This window comes from Helianthus annuus, chromosome 2 (genome assembly GCF_002127325.2).
Source record: "Helianthus annuus cultivar XRQ/B chromosome 2, HanXRQr2.0-SUNRISE, whole genome shotgun sequence".
Taxonomy (NCBI): Eukaryota; Viridiplantae; Streptophyta; class Magnoliopsida; order Asterales; family Asteraceae; genus Helianthus; species Helianthus annuus.
The window spans coordinates 1,330,480-1,353,393 of record NC_035434.2 but is presented as its reverse complement, the minus strand read 5'-3'; the positions used below and the strand labels follow the sequence as shown (position 1 = coordinate 1,353,393).

General features: G+C 37.6%; 2 long non-coding RNA genes across 2 annotated transcripts; both read left to right on the top strand.

The window, feature by feature from the left end:
• Window positions 1-7,187: 7,187 nt before the first annotated feature.
• Window positions 7,188-9,520, top strand: LOC118484132. Its single transcript, XR_004872817.1, has 3 exons — window positions 7,188-7,353; window positions 8,534-8,585; window positions 9,377-9,520. It is a non-coding gene; the product is annotated as an uncharacterized LOC118484132 (long non-coding RNA).
• Window positions 9,521-15,693: 6,173 nt separating this feature from the next.
• Window positions 15,694-17,993, top strand: LOC118484138. Its single transcript, XR_004872841.1, has 3 exons — window positions 15,694-15,829; window positions 17,008-17,059; window positions 17,850-17,993. It is a non-coding gene; the product is annotated as an uncharacterized LOC118484138 (long non-coding RNA).
• The last annotated feature ends 4,921 nt before the right edge of the window (window positions 17,994-22,914 follow it).

Here is a 22,914-nt window from a genome sequence, read left to right as displayed (position 1 = left end):
TGGAAACGACATTACGAAGTCGTAATTAGCTAGCTTCGTACAGGAATATTCAGGTGAGTTCATAACCCCACCTTTTCACTGTTTTACATTTTTCTAAATGTTTTCGGGGTGGAAAGACATGCACATTTTGCAAAGCATACAAGAATTACATATTCATAAACCATTTTACAAGCAAGTTTTAACAAATTACGAAAAGCTTATGTTTTATACCGGTTTTTCCAAACAAGCATCTTTTTTTGAAATATGCATACACACGAAATCTAGTTTTCTAAACTACTAGAAAATACAAGTACAAAGAGATACAGGAATTGAGAAATGATAAAAGAATTGAGAAATGATACAGAAATTGAGGAATGATACGAGAAATCGTGTCACGAATAGGGTAACATAAGCACCATTAATCGTGTACATACTAAGACCGCAGAACAAAAGGTTAGATCTAACGGGTGTCAGGGCAGCCCCACTCTTGGTGACAACTAGAACCAAGTAGTGTTTCTGTGTCTCAGTCGTGAATCGACTACAGAAAAATGCCTATGGTTTGGTGACTTCCTATGTCGTGTCAAATGTTAATGGCCTTGCAACCCAGTAACAACAAGATACATACATGTTGGTGCATGTTTTGTGACAACAGCTTAATAGTTTGTTTATTTAGTCTTTGGATATTTTGTATTGGGCTTAGCATATTGGTTAGGGAGTTAATTATTGTTATGGGCTTGGAGAATGGCCTAGCCCATACCAAAGCCCATATGCAAAGCTTATCCTACAAATACAAGGCTTGGCATTAGGGTTTAGGTAAGCCATTTGACACACTTGGAGACATTGAGAGAGAGTTAGAGAAATCTACAGAGAGTGGCGTGGCTGAGAGATTTCTTGTGGACTTTAATTGATTGTAAACGTTCGTGTTGGATAATCAATAGAAAACCGGATTGAAGGTGTATCGTGCTCTTGATTCTTGTTCTACTTGTTTTCTGTGAAATCTGATCTAGGGGATTCATCAAAATTGAGTCATTATAATGGTAAATTTGTTGATGTCAGAAACTATATAGCTGACGCTATCCAAGGACCAAAAGACTGCAAGATGTTTGAAGACAAAGTTACACTATGAAGCTATTGTCAAGGGGGAGTTTGTTGGTGCATGTTTTGTGACAGCAGCTTAATAGTTTGTTTATTTAGTCTTTGGATATTTTGTATTGGGCTTAGCATATTGGTTAGGGAGTTAATTAGTGTTATGGGCTTGGAAAATGGCCTAGCCCAGACCAAAGCCCATATGCAAAGCTTGTTCTATAAATACAAGGCTTGGCATTAGGGTTTAGGTAAGCCATTTGACACACTTGGAGACATTGAGAGAGAGTTAGAGAAATCTACAGAGAGTGGCTGAGAGATTTCTTGTGGTCTTGAATTGATTGTAAACGTTCGTGTTGGATAATCAATAGAAGACCAGCTTGAAAGTGTATCGTGTTCTTGATTCTTGTTCCCCTTATTTTCTGTGAAATCTGATCTAGGGGATTCTGCACTCTAGGTTAGATCGACGATTCTGTTACGATCCGCATGGGTTAGGGGACCTGCAATAAAGAAATACTTGATACACAAAGATACTTGAATTATACAAGAATACAGGATACATACAAGAATACTTGATTTTACGAACATAAAGCGTTACAAATACAAAGTTTCCATACAACGCAACAAGAAAATGATTTTAAATTCGTTTTCTCAACAATACTTCAAAAACCGATTATTCAAAAAGATTTATTTCAAATCTTTTACAAACAAACTATGAACTCGCTCAACTTTATGTTGATTTTTCGCATGTTTCTTTCTCAGGTTACTTTTCAGAAACTATGGCACGGTTGGAATAGGAGGACCATGCAGAGTCGAGTACTTAGTGGCGTTCATTTTCTAAAAGACTTAGATTATTTGCTTCCACTGTGCAATGAAGATACCAGTCCAGTCAAGCCAATGCTCTGATATTCGGGGTGTGACAGATTGGTATCAGAGCTATAGGTTACAGCGAATAGGTTTTCTGTAGAAATACCTAGGCTCTAACCTCACTATCCTCTGGGAACTTAAAATATTAAAACCTGAATACAGAACGCCTAAGACTCGAATACGGTCTCCAACCGTTGCCGAAAAACAAACAGTCAAGATTTTGTTTTCAAACATACGCTATTGTGGCGTTATACACATGGCACAGAAAAAAAATTATATACAGTACACAAAACTCTGAGAGTTTAGGAAACATGCATTTAAGACCTTCAGAAATTCATGTTGAAGTTCATTAAAGGTCATCACGTAGGAACCGCGAATATTAACTCGGGCACACACTATTATTCATATTGTCTATGATATTTTAACTTCCCGAGCAGGCGTCATTATAATGGTAAATTTGTTGATGTCAGAAACTGTATAGCTGACGCTATCCAAAGACCAAAAGACTGCAAGATGTTTGAAGACAAAGTTACACTATGAAGCTATTGTCAAGGGGGAGTTTGTTGGTGCATGTTTTGTGACAACAGCTAAATAGTTTGTTTATTTAGTCTTTGGATATTTTGTATTGGGCTAAGCATATTGGTTAGGGAGTTAATTAGTGTTATGGGCTTGGAAAATGGCCTAGCCCAGACCAAAGCCCATATGCAAAGCTTGTCCTATAAATACAAGGCTTGGCATTAGGGTTTACGTAAGCCATTTGACACACTTGGAGACATTGAGAGAGAGTTAGAGAAATCTACAGAGAGTGGCTGAGAGATTTCTTGTGGTCTTGAATTGATTGTAAACGTGCGTGTTGGATAATCAATAGAAGACCAGATTGAAAGTGTATGGTGTTCTTGATTCTTGTTCCACTTGTTTTCTGTGAAATCTGATCTAGGGGATTCTGCACTCTAGGTTAGATCGACGATTCTGTAACGATCCGCATGGGTTAGGGGACCTACAATACAGAAATACTTGATACACAAAGATACTTGAATTATACAAGAATACAGGATACATACAAGAATACTTGATTTTACGAACATAAAGCGTTACAAATACAAAGTTTCCATACAACGCAACAAGAAAATGATTTTAAATTCGTTTTCTCAACAATACTTCAAAAACCGGTTATTCAAAAAGATTTATTTCAAATCTTTTACAAACAAACTATGAACTCGCTCAACTTTATGTTGATTTTTCGCATGTTTCTTTCTCAGGTTACTTTTCAGAAACTATGGCACGGTTGGAATAGGAGGACCATGCAGAGTCGAGTACTTAGTGGCGTTCATTTTCTAAAAGACTTAGATTATTTGCTTCCACTGTGCAATGAAGATACCAGTCCAGTCACGCCAATGCTCTGATATTCGGGGTGTGACATATTGGTATCAGAGCTATAGGTTACAGCAAATAGGTTTTCTGTAGAAATACCTAGGCTCTAACCTCACTATCCTCTGAGAACTTAAGATATTAAAACCAGAATACAGAACGCCTAAGACTCGAATATGGTCTCTAACCGTTGCCGAAAAACAAACAGTCAAGATTTTGTTTTCAAACATACGTTATTGTGGCGTTATACACATGGCACACAAAAACAATTACAAACAGTACACAAAACTCTGAGAGTTTAGGAAACATGCATTTAAGACCTTCAGAAATTCATGTTGAAGTTCATTAAAGGTCATCACGTAGGAACCGCGAATATTAACTCGGGCACACACTATTATTCATATTGTCTATGATATTTTAACTTCCCGAGCAGGCGTCCTACACATAACGAAACGCTAGTGCACAGGAATACGTGAAACTTAATCTATACATCAACGAAGGTTGAAGTACGTTACATACGACTTTCAAGGTAGCGGCAGTTTGGCACGCGGTCCTGCAAACAACACGAGTCATGCTAAGAAGAAGATGTATGTCTCCGCATTCCCCCTATCGCATTAACGACGAATACGCCATGTTCGACATTCCATGGTAATGTCACCTAACAACTGGTCGTCACATGAAACCCCAGGTAAAGTCCTTAAATTTCTTTTATTGAAATTTCGACTTTCACATTTACTGAGTAGGTTTTCGCATTTCTACTCCTCTTAATGGTCATTGCATCACAATAACTTCTTCATTATAGCGAATGTTCATTTGCTTCATTTCTTGAAAATTCAAATGTTACGCACGCATCGTTTATTACGCATGTGGCTTCGTTTCGAATAAAGTGTTTGATTGAAAGTCAAATATTGTTTCGCTAAATCTAATTGTTGATTTGTGATTCAAATGACCTGCATTATTGTAATTGTTGGCTTCTTCGTTATCAGGTCAACACATTTTCTTGAAATCCCTTTCTTTTCAAGTTACATACATGGTTTTCGTTGTGACCATGCCAAAAGTTTTCTTGTCGATACATGCAATTATTGTCGGCTTGCGCCGAAGTCAAATTCAATTGTTTGAACTTGTTTATTTCACATATTCAATTCAAGACACCATATGATGTATTGAAAACATCATATTCGAATTCGTTTTAACAAGCGTTTCATTGTTCTGATTGTAGAAGAATTGTTTGGTCTACGACTCCATTAAGTCATTTGTTAACTTCGACACCTTGTGGTGGCGTTTCACTAAATTGAAGCTTGCGCTAATCTCATGTACGGATTTAAATATTTATTTATTTGTTTAGATTAAATCCGCTTCGATTTATTACTGTGCTTCCATTTTGACTTCAAACACGGTGAATTTGTTTGATCACCGCTACTATTGAATTGTTACATTCAATACGACACCTTGTTGCGTTGGTATAACTTGCAGCTTGCGCTGATCACGATCGAGCGATTCATGCAAACTATTACATTTGAGCTTGTTAAAATCTAAGTTCATTTATTGGATTTGATCATTTCTAGAAATCATTTGCATCTTGTGATACGTCCTTGAATTCACATCATTCGAATAAGTCTTGATTCGATTTCATGATCATTCACCTTGGTACTACTCGCATTTACTTACGCTTAACGTAACTCTAAGGAGTTAACGTAGTCTAAATTTCGAGGACGGCATTTTATTAACATAGGGAGAATATGAAAACCGGTAATTTACGCCCTTAATTACGTGATTAACAGGCGATTTGCGCGATATTAAATGGTGTTTACGACGCTAATTAACTTAACCAGACCCTTGGAGTGCCTAGTAACATTTATTCGAATATACAGTGCGCGTGTGGAGATTTACAGGAAATCTGCTGAATATCAAGCGACAACGAACTGATACCGTACGAAATACTAACAACGCTGACAAATACGGATTTTCTATGAATATTTTATGTTTATGAAATTAATTTTTGAGAATTTAATTCGCTTTCGTACATCAAAAAACGCAAACGGGAACAAGAAAGCTACGGCAGTCCTTTCTCCACTCACCCCCCCTTCGACCCTCTCACCCTCGACAACCCAACACCCCTTGAGCTCCTGCCTATCTCGTCATAACAGGTCACCGGAATGACTTCGGCCACGATTCAGACCGGCGTTCGGACGCCGGCTTCTCCGTCAAACAACCACACACCTACACCTGTCTCATCCCCCTCTCTCACTCAGGTTCTGGTCGCCGGACTCCGACAACGGGTCCGACAGATAATCCTCCGGCAAGGATGATGAAGACACAAAGATTGGCAGGAGAGAGAGGGAGCTGAGGGAGAGATCGAGAGAGAGAGGGAACCGGAGGTCGGAGGTTCGGACCGCTAGTCGGCTCAGTTATCCGGTGGTCGGTTCGATTATCCGACGATCCCTGTTTCTGTCCGACGAGTATCCGGTAAAAACCCACCTTTTTCATCTTTTGTTCATGAAGATTGATATTGATGATAATGTTGATGGTTCTTATATTCCGGCAACAGACTGCCGACGGTGGCGGAGCCGCGGCGTCGGTGGTAATTTTCGGGTTAGCGGTGGTCAGATTCTGGATGGTGGTTCACGGCTCGGGATCGGGTGCAGGGCTCCAAAAAATCGAGTCTAGTTGTGTTTCAGTCAGAGATGATCTTGGCTCAGGTTAAAATTGGTTCGAGTTAGTGTACTCCGGCTCAACTCGGTCCGACTCAGCTTGACTCGGTCCAACTTAGCTCGACTCGGTTCATCTCGCCTCAACTTAGTCAACAAGAACTGACTCGGTCAACTCAGTTGACCCGGTCAACTCAGTCAGGCGGCTCGACATTTCGGCGTGAAGACTTGGTAAAAACTAATGACACGTTTAATATTTACGTAATTTTAAGTATTTCGTGAAAGAGCTCGACCCGAACTGATTTGATAATAGTTTACTTTTGGTACATTTGGCAAAAATTACATATATAGTGTTTATATTGTTAATGTTTTTGTGACAACTGTGATATATAATCATCGTATTATGTAAAACAATGTCCGTTATCAATAAAACAATATGCTTTGGTGTTATTATGTGTTTTTTTTTTGTGTTACTATATGTGCAATTGTGTTTATTAATTTTACAATTTGATTCGATACCAATTTCAAGCTTTAAATTACTTTCTGGAAGGTTATACGCAAACTGGTGCTTAAACGCAATCAGTTTAAAGCAACATACACTCCGGAACTGTGACGTAAGCCAAACATACCCTAAATATCCCTTACATAACTTAGAAATAAGTTTCGAAGGATTCGGTATGGCGAAAACATGTTTATTTGAACTAAAGAACTAATTACGACAAAACTGCGAAACGAACGTTGGTGACCGCCCGGATAATATTTAAATCCCACAAATATTCTATTATGATTAAAATCTTATTTTAATCAGGTTCGTGTTGAAAAATAAATTAAAACGCTTAAAAACGTTATTTTTCAAGTTTAAGCGCGTACCGTGTGTTCCTACACGACACAGTGCTTATACTGCAAAACACAGGCAACGCAGCAAACCTAGGAATATACCAGGAATATGCCAGGAATATGCCAGGAATATGCCAGGAATATGCTAGGAATATACCAGGAATATGCCAGGAATATACCAGGAATATGCCAGGAATATGCTAGGAATATACCAGGAATATGCCAGGAATATGCCAGGAATATGCTAGGAATATACCAGGAATATGCCAGGAATATGCTAGGAATATGCCAAGAATATGCTAGGAATATGCTAGGAATATGCTAGGAATATGCTATATGGAAGGTCTATAAATACCACCATACCATAACTCCATCATTCCACACTCAACACTACACTCCATCTCTCCCTCTCTCTATCTTAATTTTCTTCATATCTTCAAGTCTTGTTCTTGAAGATTCAACATCCTTTCTAGTAAACTTCAAGATAGTGTGAAGATCTAAGGTTGTTCCCAAGGTGTTGTCAAGTGAATACAAGCTTCCTATCATCCCATAACTTACTTGAATCTTGAAGGTATAACACTTATATTTAAATTATACCTTTGGTTCATAGTTGTTCTTGATGATTTGAAGTTTCTCTTGAATCTTGGGATTTTCACTAAACTTGAAATCTAAAAGAAATGGGTCATGAAACAAATAAAAAAAAATGATGGTGTGTATACATATGTATATAACCGTACATATATATGTGTGTATATGAGTTTGAGTTTTGAGCTTTATTTTGATAAAGTACTTGTTTAAGTGTTTCATGTTCTTGAATGATGGAAAAAAATGCAAGTATTTGGTGATTTATGTATGATATGTTAAATTTAAATTACTTCAGCAAATAAACCTAAAAACAACACATATTTGATGCATTTAGATCAACATAAAATGTTGATGCTATGTTAGTATGCTTTAGGCACTTGTACATGAAGATACATTTCGATTTAAAGCTCAAGAAATGGTAAAAAGGGGTTGTATGGCAAAAATGTTTTAGATCAGGTTATAAACACTAAAAATGACATTATTTTGTGTATTATAATGGCATGAAACTTTGACATAAGTTTGATAGCTTTGCGTGTTGTACATATAGCTTAAAAAGTGGTAAAATATGTGAAATTTACATGATTTATGTGCTTTACTTAAGACCTGCACTATCATGAGTATAACCATTATTTTATTCAATAAATAACATGGGTTATGTTAAAATTTCAAGTCGTTTCGATTTGGGATGGTTCGGGTAATGTTTGATGCAAAACTATGCGGTAAAACGGTTAAAAATCGCCTTTTCGGAGGACTTTTACAAAACTTTTTTAGATCAGTAACCAAACTGATATTTTTGGTATAAAAACAAGTATTTTAACTTATATTAAGTTTACTTAGTGTTCGGTTAGTCATACGTGACTTCCGACGCTCAAAAATGTTACCGAAACGCTAAAATAAGTGTTTTTCGACATAACTATAATGGGTTGGTCATGAGTAAATTTTATGTGTTACAATGTGCTATGTGTTTTATAATATGTGTATGATGACATGATAATACTTGACAAGATTATTTGTTTTACGCTTGAGTACATATAGGCGAATATACCAAAATAATAAAAAATAATAACTTTTCAAGGAATCTCAAAGTTATGTGAAAATTCTAAGTATCGGAGAAACTTCGTCATTTTTATGAATTTTGTTTATTAAACCATTCTTATTTAATTTAGGACAAATAAATAATTTGAGGGATTGTGTTAGCATATAAAAACGCACCCAAAGGTGAGTACATAGTTCCCCTATTTTACTGTTTTCAAATGTTTTGGGGTGATTCATATGTATCAAAACGATTTCGATGTTTTAACGATGGTTTATATTAAACTAATAACGATTTCGATAATGTGAACGAGCTTGTTGGTTGTAATTACATAACAAATGACATTCATTAATTTCGGCCAAACCGACCAGTATTAGGTTATGGTACCATAGGATCCGACAAATCCCGTTATCAGACCGGACCCATGGTTATGTGTGGGTTAGGTGGGTAACGACCGAAACTGATGATTTTTAACTTACCCTTTGGTGGTTTGTTAATACGAGAACAAGTGGAACGATGAACGAGTCACAAAGGTTTGAATGTTGTTAACGAGACGACCGAAAGTAGTTTCACAATCTAAAACGAGAATGATTTAAACGACTAAAGAGATGTTTAACTAATTAAACGATCTGGGTAAACGATTGGAAGCGATGTCACACAAACGAGGTTTTCGAAACGATATATACTATACGAATTTTATTACGAAAAGGATTTACGATTTGGTTTACGAAAAGCAAATGTTTTGGGTAAAGATTCATGGTCTCGAGGTTTACAAATTATAACCAAACTATTTTGATTCGGTTATTCATTTTACGATACAAATATTTTACAAAAAAAAAAACAAGATTTCTAATGTCGATTAACGAAGTTATACGAGTTATTTCGACATGCAAACGAGCCATGAATCTGACACTCACGCAAAACCTATGTACTCGCCAGCATTTCTTTGCTGACTTTGTTTTTACATATGTTTCAGGTGAAGTTGCTTAGTGTTGATTACGAATAGGAAGCATGCTCACTTAGGACCGGACGAGGCCTTAGTGATTTAATAATGACATTAGTCTATGTTTGATTTGCTTGTTTAACTTAAGACAATGTTTAATATTTAATGAAATGAAACTCTTCGTGTCCATGGTTTGAAACAATAATTCTGTTACAACACTCCCCGGCGTTTCCGCCACGATTTGTCGTTTTACGTGGTCGGGGTGTGACAGAAGAGTTGGTATCAGAGCCAATGGTTATAGAGAATTAGGTTATTAGTAAAATTTCGACCTAGACTATAACTTTCTAGGACCCCAACGCAAGTTGATTTGCGTTTAGAATTTTAAAAACGAAATCCGAATCTGCTTCAAAAATTAATCGTCTGTTCTAGGATGATTGATTACTAGATTTTGAACCCTCCCATTTTGATTCATTTTTGGCTTAGTGCCTCCTGAGTTTTCAAAATCTCGTCAAAGTTTGGGTCTAAATAATGTGAACACGTGCAAACTGGAAGAGTGAATGCATGTACCCTGAGTTTTCTGTCTAAGGCTAGAGTGTTCGTACAAATCCACATAATCGGACCAGTCACTCTTACCTGGGAACTCTTGGGGTGAGTGTTCACTTATAGGCGAGCATGTCTTCGCGATACATTATTTCGATTCATTACTTTGATTAGTCACTGCGTGTTGTTTGTTTGTTCGAGGTAACGAACAAATGATCGCCTTCCTTATATTTCGTCGATATTTTCAAAACCTCTTTTGTTTTTCCTAACCGTCGACCTCACATGTTTCCCATATTTCCTTGTTAGACGATGCCTCCTCGACGTGATGCACAACCTTTTACCGCTGAAGAAATCGCAGCCCTTGTCTCTCAGCAAATGGCTGCTGTGCTCCCAGGCGTTGTGACCCAACTCCACGAGCTGTACAACAACAATAACGATAACAATGCACAATGCACTTTCAAGAGTTTCAACTCTGCTAAGCCGCTAAAGTTTTCTGGGACACAAGGTGCGACTGCACTCCTCCAATGGTTCGAAAGTATCGAGAACACATTCAGACATGTGCAATGTCCGAATGGGCGTAAGGTTGAATTTGCATCAAGTGTGTTCGAGAAGCGTGCCCTTACTTGGTGGAACGGAGTGATGCGCGATAGGGGTGCTGAAGTAGCGTTGGCACAAACCTGGGAAGAGCTTCGAGCTCTCATGATGAGAGAGTTTTGTCCCCGTCACGAAATTCGAACTTTGGAACGAGAGTTTGACGATCTAAAACAAGATGGGGGAGAACACCGTGCGTATACGGATCGATTTGAGGAGCTCAGTCTTTTGTGTCCTACTATGGTTACCCCGTTGGAGAAAGCGATAGAGAGGTATATCGATGGGTTACCCGATTCCATACAAGACATTGTGACTGGTATTAATCCTACTACTGTTCGCCAAGCGATCGAGTTAGCTGCTACCCTGACTGAGTCGCAAGTCAGGAAGCGTAAACTTACCTGCAAAGGTGATAAGAAGAAGTCAACTGATTCTGCTAAAGAAAAGGAAAAGGGTAAGGGTAAGAAGGGTGAGTCATCGAAGAAGTCGAGGAAGCGAAAGGGTGCTCAGAACTTTGCAGTAACTGCACAAACTGCTCAGAACCCTCAGAACCCAGCAGCTCAACCTCCTGCTAAGAAAGCATATGCTGGTACCGCACCCCATTGTGCTCGCTGCAACGGTCATCACGTTGCACAACAAGCTTGTAGGCAATGCACAACGTGTGGTAAGCTTGGGCATCTGGCCAGCGTCTGTCGTTTTGGTCAGAATCAGATTGTTCAAAATCAAGCTCCAGTACAGGGGAATGCTGTTAGATTCCCACCGGGTTCGTGCTTCAATTGTGGAGAGTATGGTCATTTCCGCAACAACTGTACGAGGTTGGCAAATACGAATGCAAATCCGAACGTGAATGTCAATGTCAATGCAAATGCAAATGCGAATCCCGCTCGTGGACGAGTATTCAATCTGAATGCAAACGAGGCGCGAGCTGACAACCTCGTCGTCAATGGTACGTTTCTTGTTAACAATCGACCTGTATCTATTCTTTTTGATTCTGGTGCCGATAGAAGTTTTGTTTCATTATCTTTTGAGCCTTTGCTTGCGATACCTAGAACTAAACTAAGGAAACCCTTAACTGTCGAAGTTGCTACTGGTAAACCTCTCGTTCTCGATTCTGTTATCCGTGATTGTCAGTTAAACCTTGATAACCATCTTTTTCCCATCGACCTCACACCGATGCAACTTGGTAGTTTCGATATTATCGTGGGGATGGATTGGTTAACCAAACATCATGCTGAGGTGGTTTGTTTCGATAAGATAGTTCGTATTCCTCTTCCATCTGGTGATGTTCTGGAAGTTCGTGGCGAGAAACCAACAGGTGGTTTGAAGCTTATGTCGTGTACGAAGGCTCAAAGTTATTTGCGAAAAGAATATATCGCTTTCCTGGCACATATCACCGAGGAGAAAGGCAAGAGCAAGAGTATTCAGGATATTCCGATTGTTCGGGATTATCCAGAGGTGTTTCCTGATGAACTGCCTGGGTTGCCTCCAGTTCGTCAAGTCGAGTTTCATATTGACCTTGTACCCAATGCCAACCCGGTTGCGAAGGCACCTTATCGTCTTGCACCGTCGGAAATGCAAGAGTTATCAAAACAACTTCAAGAGTTGTCTGATAAAGGATTCATCCGTCCGAGCTTTTCACCTTGGGGAGCTCCTGTCCTCTTTGTGAAAAAGAAAGATGGATCTTTTCGAATGTGTATCGATTATCGTGAGCTTAATAAGCTTACCATCAAGAATCGATATCCCCTACCTAGAATTGATGATCTCTTCGACCAGCTGCAAGGTGCTTCATGTTTTTCCAAGATCGACCTGCGTTCTGGGTATCATCAACTTCGTATTTTCGAAGAAGATATTCCCAAAACTGCTTTCCGTACAAGATATGGGCATTACGAGTTCACTGTCATGCCTTTTGGTTTGACGAATGCCCCAACTATCTTCATGGACTTAATGAATAGGGTTTGTAAACCTTATTTAGATAAGTTCATCATTGTGTTCATCGACGATATTCTCATTTATTCAAAGTCTCGAGCCGATCATGAACGACACCTTCGTTTGACATTGGAACTCCTAAGGAAGGAACAACTTTTTGCTAAATTCTCCAAGTGTGAATTCTGGCTTAAGGAAGTTCAGTTCTTGGGTCATATTATCAATGAGAAGGGTATTCATGTAGATCCATCCAAGATTGCTGCAATTAAGGATTGGAATACACCAACGACACCAACAGAAGTTCGTTCTTTTCTTGGTCTTGCTGGTTATTATCGTCGATTCATTTCTAATTTCTCGAAGATCGCGGTTCCGCTCACTGCTTTGACTCAGAAAAATAAGCCTTTTGAGTGGGGACCTAAGCAAGAAGAAGCGTTCCAAACACTGAAACAAAAGCTCTGTGATGCTCCTGTTGTATCTCTGCCTGAGGGAAACGATGATTTTGTTGTCTATTGTGACGCGACGAATCTAGGACTTGGTTGCGTTCTTATGCAACGTGGTAAAGTCATAGCTTATGCGTCTAGACAATTAAAAATTCACGAGAAGAACTATACGACTCATGATCTTGAGTTAGGAGCTGTAGTTTTTGCACTTAAAATCTAGAGACACTACCTCTATGGAACGAAGTGTGTGGTTTTCACAGACCACAAAAGTCTCCAGCATATTCTCAATCAGAAGGAGCTGAACATGAGGCAACGACGTTGGGTTGAACTCTTAAACGATTATGATTGCGAGATCCGCTACCACCCTGGTAAAGCGAATGTCGTAGTCGATGCGCTTAGTCGAAAGGAACGAGTCAAGCTTCATTCTGTTCAAACCCTATCTGATATTCGATCTCGCGTCCTTCAAACTCAACGATCTTGTGTGATCAAAGACTTATTGAAGTATGAGCTACCGCTCCAACTTGAGCTTAAACTCGAAAGGAAAGACGATGGTTTACTCTATTTTGAGAATCGTTTGTGGATTCCGAATCAGGACAATCTTCGCACCTTAGTAATGGACGAATCTCACAAGTCTCGATATTCTATCCATCCTGGTGCTGATAAAATGTACAAGGATCTTCGTACCCAGTATTGGTGGCCTGGTATGAAGAAAGATGTTGCCTTGTATGTATCGAAATGCCTAACTTGTCTCAAAGTCAAGGCGGAACATCAACGACCTTCTGGTTTGCTTGTACAACCAAAGATACCGGTTTGGAAATGGGAGAACATTGCAATGGATTTCATCACCAAGTTACCGCGTACGTCTAAAGGTCACGATGCTATTTGGGTCGTAGTTGATCGTTTGACAAAATCTGCTCACTTCTTACGAATCCGTGAGGATTTCTCTGCTGAAAAGCTTGCCAAGATCTATGTAGACGAGATTGTATCACGACATGGTGTTCCCTTGGATATCATTTCTGATCGTGATGCTCGATTTTCATCTCATTTTTGGAAGACCATGCAATCTGCTTTGGGAACCCAACTGAATCTAAGCACTGCTTATCATCCCCAAACAGATGGTCAATCTGAGAGGACGATTCAAACTTTGGAGGATATGCTTAGAGCATGCGTGATAGACTTTGGTGGTAATTGGGATTCTCATTTACCATTGATCGAGTTCTCATACAATAATAGTTATCATGCTAGCATTAAGATGGCACCATTCGAAGCTCTCTACGGTCGAAAATGTCGTTCACCTGTCTGTTGGGATGAGACCGGTGAAGCTCAGCTTACTGGACCTGAGATCATTCTGGAAGCAACAGACAAAATCAAGAAAATTCGCGATAATCTTGTGACAGCTAGAAGCCGTCAAAAGAGTTATGCGGATTTGAAACGCAAGCCCGTAGAATTTCAAGTCGGAGACCGTGTCCTACTCAAGGTGTCACCTTGGAAGGGAGTGGTGAGATTTGGAAAGAAAGGAAAACATACACCACAATATGTTGGACCATTTAAGATTGTTGAAAGAATTGGAAAGGTTGCCTATCGACTAGAACTACCTCCAGAGCTTGGAAATGTTCATCCGACTTTTCACGTGTCCAATTTGCGAAAGTGTTTAGCTGATGCTGATCTTCACGTCCCTCTCGACGAGATTCAAATCGATGAAACGATGCACTTTGTCGAGAAACCTGTGGAGATAGTGGACCGTACATACAAACAGTTGAAAGGCAAACGGATTCATTTGGTCAAGGTTCGCTGGGAATCCAAACGTGGCCCCGAGTTTACTTGGGAACATAAGGACCAGATGAAGGAGAAATATCCGCATTTGTTTTCACAAGATTCCTCTAAGTAAAATTTCGGGACGAAATTTCCTAAAGTAGGGGAGACTGTGACAACTGTGATATATAATCATCGTATTATATAAAACAATGTCCGTTATCAATAAAACAATATGCTTTGGTGTTATTATGTGTTTTTTTTTTTTGATGTTACTATATGTGCAATTGTGTTTATTAATTTTACAATTTGATTCGATACCAATTTCAAGCTTTAAATTACTTTTTAGAAGGTTATACGCAAACTGGTGCTTAAACGCAATCAGTTTAAAGCAACATACACTCCGGAACTGTGACGTAAGCCAAACATACCCTAAATATCCCTTACATAACTTAGAAATAAGTTTCGAAGGATTCGGTATGGCGAAAACATGTTTATTTGAACTAAAGAACTAATTACGACAAAACTGCGAAACGAACGTTGGTGACCGCCCGGATAATATTTAAATCCCACAAATATTCTATTATGATTAAAATCTTATTTTAATCAGGTTCGTGTTGAAAAATAAATTAAAACGCTTAAAAACGTTATTTTTCAAGTTTAAGCGCGTACCGTGTGTTCCTACGCGACACAGTGCTTATACTGCAAAACACAGGCAACGCAGCAAACCTAGGAATATACCAGGAATATGCCAGGAATATGCCAGGAATATGCCTAGAATATGCTAGGAATATACCAGGAATATGCCAGGAATATACCAGGAATATGCCAGGAATATGCTAGGAATATACCAGGAATATGCCAGGAATATACCAGGAATATGCCAGGAATATACCAGGAATATACCAGGAATATGCTAGGAATATACCAGGAATATGCCAGGAATATGCTAGGAATATGCCAGGAATATGCTAGGAATATGCTAGGAATATGCTAGGAATATGCTATATGGAAGGTCTATAAATACCACCATACCATAACTCCATCATTCCACACTCAACACTACACTCCATCTCTCCCTCTCTCTATCTTAATTTTCTTCATATATTCAAGTCTTGTTCTTGAAGATTCAACATCCTTTCTAGTAAACTTCAAGATAGTGTGAAGATCTAAGGTTGTTCCCAAGGTGTTGTCAAGTGAATACAAGCTTCCTATCATCCCATAACTTACTTGAATCTTGAAGGTATAACACTTATATTTAAATCATACCTTTGGTTCATAGTTGTTCTTGATGATTTGAAGTTTCTCTTGAATCTTGGGATTTTCACTAAACTTGAAATCTAAAAGAAATGGGTCATGAAACAAATAAAAAAATGATGGTGTGTATACATATGTATATAACCGTACATATATATGTGTGTATATGAGTTTGAGTTTTGAGCTTTATTTTGATAAAGTACTTGTTTAAGTGTTTCATGTTCTTGAATGATGGAAAAAAATGCAAGTATTTGGTGATTTATGTATGATATGTTAAATTTAAATTACTTCAGCAAATAAACCTAAAAACAACACATATTTGATGCGTTTAGATCAACATAAAATGTTGATGCTATGTTAGTATGCTTTAGGCACTTGTACATGAAGATACATTTCGATTTAAAGCTCAAGAAATGGTAAAAAGGGGTTGTATGGCAAAAATGTTTTAGATCAGGTTATAAACACTAAAAATGACATTATTTTGTGTATTATAATGGCATGAAACTTTGACATAAGTTTGATAGCTTTGCGTGTTGTACATATAGCTTAAAAAGTGGTAAAATATGTGAAATTTACATGATTTATGTGCTTTACTTAAGACCTGCACTATCATGAGTATAACCATTATTTTATTCAATAAATAACATGGGTTATGTTAAAATTTCAAGTCGTTTCGATTTGGGATGGTTCGGGTAATGTTTGATGCAAAACTATGCGGTAAAACGGTTAAAAATCGCCTTTTCGGAGGACTTTTACAAAACTTTTTTAGATCAGTAACCAAACTGATATTTTTGGTATAAAAACAAGTATTTTAACTTATATTAAGTTTACTTAGTGTTCGGTTAGTCATACGTGACTTCCGACGCTCAAAAATGTTACCGAAACGCTAAAATAAGTGTTTTTCGACATAACTATAATGGGTTGGTCATGAGTAAATTTTATGTGTTACAATGTGCTATGTGTTTTATAATATGTGTATGATGACATGATAATACTTGACAAGATTATTTGTTTTACGCTTGAGTACATATACGCGAATATACCAAAATAATAAAAAATAATAACTTTTCAAGGAATCTCAAAGTTATGTGACAATTCTAAGTATCGGAGAAACTTCGTCATTTTTATGAATTTTGTTTATTAAACCATTCTTATTTAATTTAGGACAAATAAATAATTTGAGGGATTGTGTTAGCATATAAAAACGCACCCAAAGGTGAGTACATAGTTCCCCTATTTTATTGTTTTCAAATGTTTTGGGGTGATTCATATGTATCAAAACGATTTCGATGTTTTAACGATGGTTTATATTAAACTAATAACGATTTCGATAATATGAACGAGCTTGTTGGTTGTAATTACATAACAAATGACATTCATTAATTTCGGCCAAACCGACCAGTATTAGGTTATGGTACCATAGGATCCGACAAATCCCGTTATCAGACCGGACCCATGGTTATGTGTGGGTTAGGTGGGTAACGACCGAAACTGATGATTTTTAACTTACCCTTTGGTGGTTTGTTAATACCAGAACAAGTGGAACGATGAACGAGTCACAAAGGTTTGAATGTTGTTAACGAGACGACCGAAAGTAGTTTCACAATCTAAAACGAGAATGATTTAAACGACTAAAGAGATGTTTAACTAATTAAACGATCTGGGTAAACGATTGGAAGCGATGTCACACAAACGAGGTTTTCGAAACGATATAAACTATACGAATTTTATTACGAAAATGATTTACGATTTGGTTTACGAAAAGCAAATGTTTTGGGTAAAGATTCATGGTCTCGAGGTTTACAAATTATAACCAAACTATTTTGATTCGGTTATTCATTTTACGATACAAATATTTTACAAAAAAAAAACAAGATTTCTAATGTCGATTAACGAAGTTATACGAGTTATTTCGACATGCAAACGAGCCATGAATCTGACACTCACGCAAAACCTATGTACTCGCCAGCATTTCTTTGCTGACTTTGTTTTTACATATGTTTCAGGTGAAGTTGCTTAGTGTTGATTACGAATAGGAAGCATGCTCACTTAGGACCGGACGAGGCCTTAGTGATTTAATAATGACATTAGTCTATGTTTGATTTGCTTGTTTAACTTAAGACAATGTTTAATATTTAATGAAATGAAACTCTTCGTGTCCATGGTTTGAAACAATAATTCTGTTACAACACTCCCCGGCGTTTCCGCCACGATTTGTCGTTTTACGTGGTCGGGGTGTGACAGTTTTGTTGAATTTTGATATAATAACGACAACTGGTGTTGTCGGGGGCGTCCAAAAACAGAGGAAACTCTTCCCGTTTTTCTAGAAAATCCGTAAAATAAAGCGTGTTTTATTATAAACCAAACATTCGGATTCTAATAATCTTTTAGAAAATCAAATACGAACGTACAATTACTTTTGACGACACTATACAACTTACGAAAGCTACGATTCGAAAATTATATACAAGTTTATTATAAATTCTTTTCATGAAACATTCGTTACATACATGTACTACTTCACAAGACGGCTAACACGATTACAACAATATATTTATATATTTTTATAAGTATCTGTATACTTTAAAATCTTTCGAAAACTAAGTGTATGTTAACAACGTACCAATGAATCGTAACAATAAACGAAACTTAGCAAGTATAACTCGGTCATTTTCGTTATGTTAACAACGTACCAATGAATCGTTTGATTAACGATTCGGTAGAGCTCGGTAACACATAGTTTTAGTTACCGCTTTTAGAAACTTATTAGATATTCCGTGTTAGGAATATTGTAGAATGCACACTAGTGAGTCTCGTCTTGGAAACGACATTACGAAGTCGTAATTAGCTAGCTTCGCATAGGAATATTCAGGTGAGTTCATAACCTCACCTTTTCACTGTTTTACATTTTTCTAAATTTTTTCGGGGTGGAAAGACATGCACATTTTGCAAAGCATACAAGAATTAGATATTCATAAACCATTTTACAAGCAAGTTTTAACAGACACAAATGGTTTACGAAAAGCTTATGTTTTATACCGGTTTTTCAAACAAGCGTATTTTTTTGAAATATGCATACACACTAAATCTAGTTTTCTAAACTACGAGAAAATACAAGTACAAAGAGATACAGGAATTGAGAAATGATACAAGAATTGAGAAATGATACAGAAATTGAGGAATGATACGAGAAATCATGTCACGAATAGGGTAACATAAGCACCATTAATCGTGTACATACTAAGACCGCAGAACAAAAGGTTAGATCTAACGGGTGTCAGGGCAGCCCCACTCTTGGTGACAACTAGAACCAAGTAGTGTTTTTGTGTCTCAGTCGTGAATCGACTACAGAAAAATGCCTATGGTTTGGTGACTTCCTATGTCGTGTCACATGTTAATGGTCTTGCAACCCATTAACAACAAGATACATACAGAAATACTTGATACACAAAGATACTTGAATTATACAAGAATACAGGATACATACAAGAATACTTGATTTTATGCACATAAAGCGTTACAAATACAAAGTTTCCATACAATGCGACAAGAAAATGATTTTAAATTCGTTTTCTCAACAATACTTCAAAAACCGGTTATTCAAAAAGATTTATTTCAAATATTTTACAAACAATATGAACTCGCTCAACTTTATGTTGATTTTTCGCATGTTTCTTTCTCAGGTTACTTTTCAGAAACTATGGCACGGTTGGAATAGGAGGACCATGCAGAGTCGAGTACTTAGTGGCGTTCATTTTCTAAAAGACTTAGATTATTTGCTTCCGCTGTGCAACGAAGATACCAGTCCAGTCACGCCAATGCTCTGATATTCGGGGTGTGACACTCGACACTGAAGACTCCGTCAACATTCGAGGGGGAGTTTGTTGGTGCATCCGTCTGTCGTCTTCGTCTTGTATCGAGTCTTATATAGAATTGTTTAGATTAGGGCACGAAATGTTGATTTCCCACGAAATGGACATGACATTTTTTTGGGGAGTTAGAAAATTGTCATTTCGTGAGGAATCAGAAAGTTGCACTTTCATGGGGAATCAGAAACACTATAAATAGGGTAGTGATAGTGTCATTTGGTGGGGAATCAGGATATTGTATCGAGGTGCTGCCAAATTGTCTCCAGCCATTGTATCATCACGTTAATCAATACAAGAGACCGTTAAAGTGTATAACAAGCTAAACGAAGATCAAATCTTTGTATTCCGCCTCTGATTTGATTCGAGAACCCTTCTGATTGACTCGTTTGGGTCTGAAATTGATCCTACATAAACCATCTTAATTGTTCTTGAAAAATCATCGTTTAAACCTTGAAAATCATTTTGTACACATGAATCACCCCAAAACAACTGAAAATAGAAAAATAGGGGAACTATGTACTCACATGTAGTCCAAAGTATCCTCAATTAATAGAACTTTAAACAACCAAAAGCAAACCAAAGGAATCAAGTAGCACCTAGTAATCGAACCACTACTCAAACAATAGACGCCTAAATCAGACGATCGGATAGAATGAAGTCTCGTAAACCAAATGAGTGTTGGAACTCATGTGATATGGTTTAACAAAGCTTACATCCTAAATTGAAACCTAACCTAAGTGCTTTCGACCCATCACGGCCCATTATGGTAGCTTACGCTACTTTAACGCATCGTGTGCGCAAAAGCGCGTTCAAGACGTCTAACTAGTCCTATGACAAGTATTATATGCTCATAAATGTTTAATTATGGTACATAATCAGTTACGTGTCAAAAGTTTTGGTTACATATGCTAAATTACCAATTATGTATGAAAAGGGTATTTTGGTAATTTACCAAAGGCATATAAACTACCTATCATGCGACTAATTAAACCTAAGTGACCATAAGGTATAACCTTGTAAGGTTATTCCATACGCTACTATGGTCACTTAACATGTTTGGTCAGATCCTAATGATCGACCAAACGGGTCGTGTTCGAAAGTCTAAGCGGGTGTTTAGTCCGCTTGACTTTCGGCTCCACACAAGCACTAATCTAAAAAAGTGACGAGCTAAACATGCTAGAACATGTTTAGTTAAGTTAGAAAACAGGTTTGATACCAAAACAAATGGTTTTTATATCCTAGAGTAGTTTGGTTACAAAATACGCGAGAAAACACATTTTGGCCGAAACTACGACTCGTCACTAAGCCTAGATAACGTGGTAATCAGTAGGTATAGTCACTAGGGACTATAAGCATCATGATTACGCTCGTGTTATGAAGTTCAAACGAACTTCACGTTGGCGATAAACTGGTCAATGCAGAAAGTCAAACGCAGTTTGACTTTAACGATAAAACGAATGAAAAGAACGAAAGAATACATACAAAAGGTCCCCGCAAGCTTTAATCTGATTTACTCTCAGGTATGAAGCATAAACTTCAACTTAGAGAGCCAAAATCAGATCAAGTGTGCTTTGGGAGTGAAGTGAAGTTGGATATTTATAAGAATTCAAGAACCGTTAAGATCGTTCATCGAAAACTGAGCTTTGATCTGGACCTTACATGTGTGCCCATGGTTTTCTAAAACCATGGGAGCCCCTAATATGAGTCATAATGGACTAGGTTCATTGAATACCAGCCTATGGTTTTGCAAAACCATGGGTTAAAACCATCAACACTTCAAAATGGACTAGGTTCATTGAATCTGGTCAGAAATTTCAAAAATGGTCCCTGCACTTGTAAAACTTGATTTTTTGCACTTTTAAGCCTCGTTAACCCCATTTCAAGGCTCTAAAATAAAGTTAAAGTATAGGGAACTCAAAACATGCTCAAAAATATCTCGGATGTCGGTTCGTTTGGTCGTACGGTTGCGTTACTCGCTTAATTACGACCGAAGTCGTAACGAACGCAAAAACGATCCAAATTAAGCGACGAATGGAATTTTATCATGCCAAACACTAAAATAAAATATTTTAATGCTTACATAAATTTTTGGATGTCCAGATATATTTAGAACATAAAATACGCATGAAAATGCAAACTTGTGCACTTTTTGACGCTTTTAGTCCCAATTGATCAATAAAGTTTTTTTAGCATACCGAACCCCTCAAAGCCTATTTCCAAGCTATGTAAAGGTTATTTAGGTTATGTTTAAATTATGATCAAGTTCTATAATGTTCGTTACTATACAAATCGGGATAGTTTCGCAGTTTGACACAAATAGTCCCTGCGATCGAACAAACTTGATTTCAACACAACAAACTGTTGGTGCATACATCTGTCGACTTCGTCTTGTATCGAGTCTTAATGTAGGATTGTTAGACTAGGGCATGTTGTACGAGAAAATGTCAATGTTTAGATTGTTTAGATGTTGATTTCGCTCGAAACATCACCTGTATGTGATTTCGCCCGAAATCACATTTGTGTTGATTTCGCTCCAGATGTCTTATGCTGATTTCACTCCAGATGACTTCATGCTATTTCGAGCGGAATCAGACTAGTATATATAGTCTTTATGAGCGAAATCAGAATAACGGTTCCTTGTATTCCATACCGAAGTGCTGCTGGTGTGACGTTTGCGTGTAAACTGTTAAAATCAATACAAAAGTGTGTTAAAAGTGAATTGCTAGTTATTTCTACGTCAGATTCTTGTTTTCCGCACCTGAATCTGATCAAAACTCCTCTGATAGACTCGTTCGGGTCAGCAAACGATCCTACAAGTGGTATCAGAGCTCAGGAGGAGGAGTTCTGCAGAGATTAGCTGGATTTCATCGAGATTTCTTGTTTCTACACCTTCTTTCTTCATCAGAACGAGATTTACCGGTCAAAACTTGTTCAAACTTTCACAGACTATGTATATGTGACTATTAACAAATCCCTGAAAATTTGAGGTTAAAATTCGGACTAAAAATGGACAAAATGGACCCCCGAGTTGATTCCGCTTGAATAGACAAAATCTGATTTCGCTCCAAACTCGTGATTCCCCTCCAAACATTGATCTAATTCCGCTCCAAAATGATGTTAATTCTGCTCGAGTGTACCAAACAAGTGATTTCGCCCCAAAATATCTCCTGATTCCGGTCCAAGATCATCTATGTCTGATTTC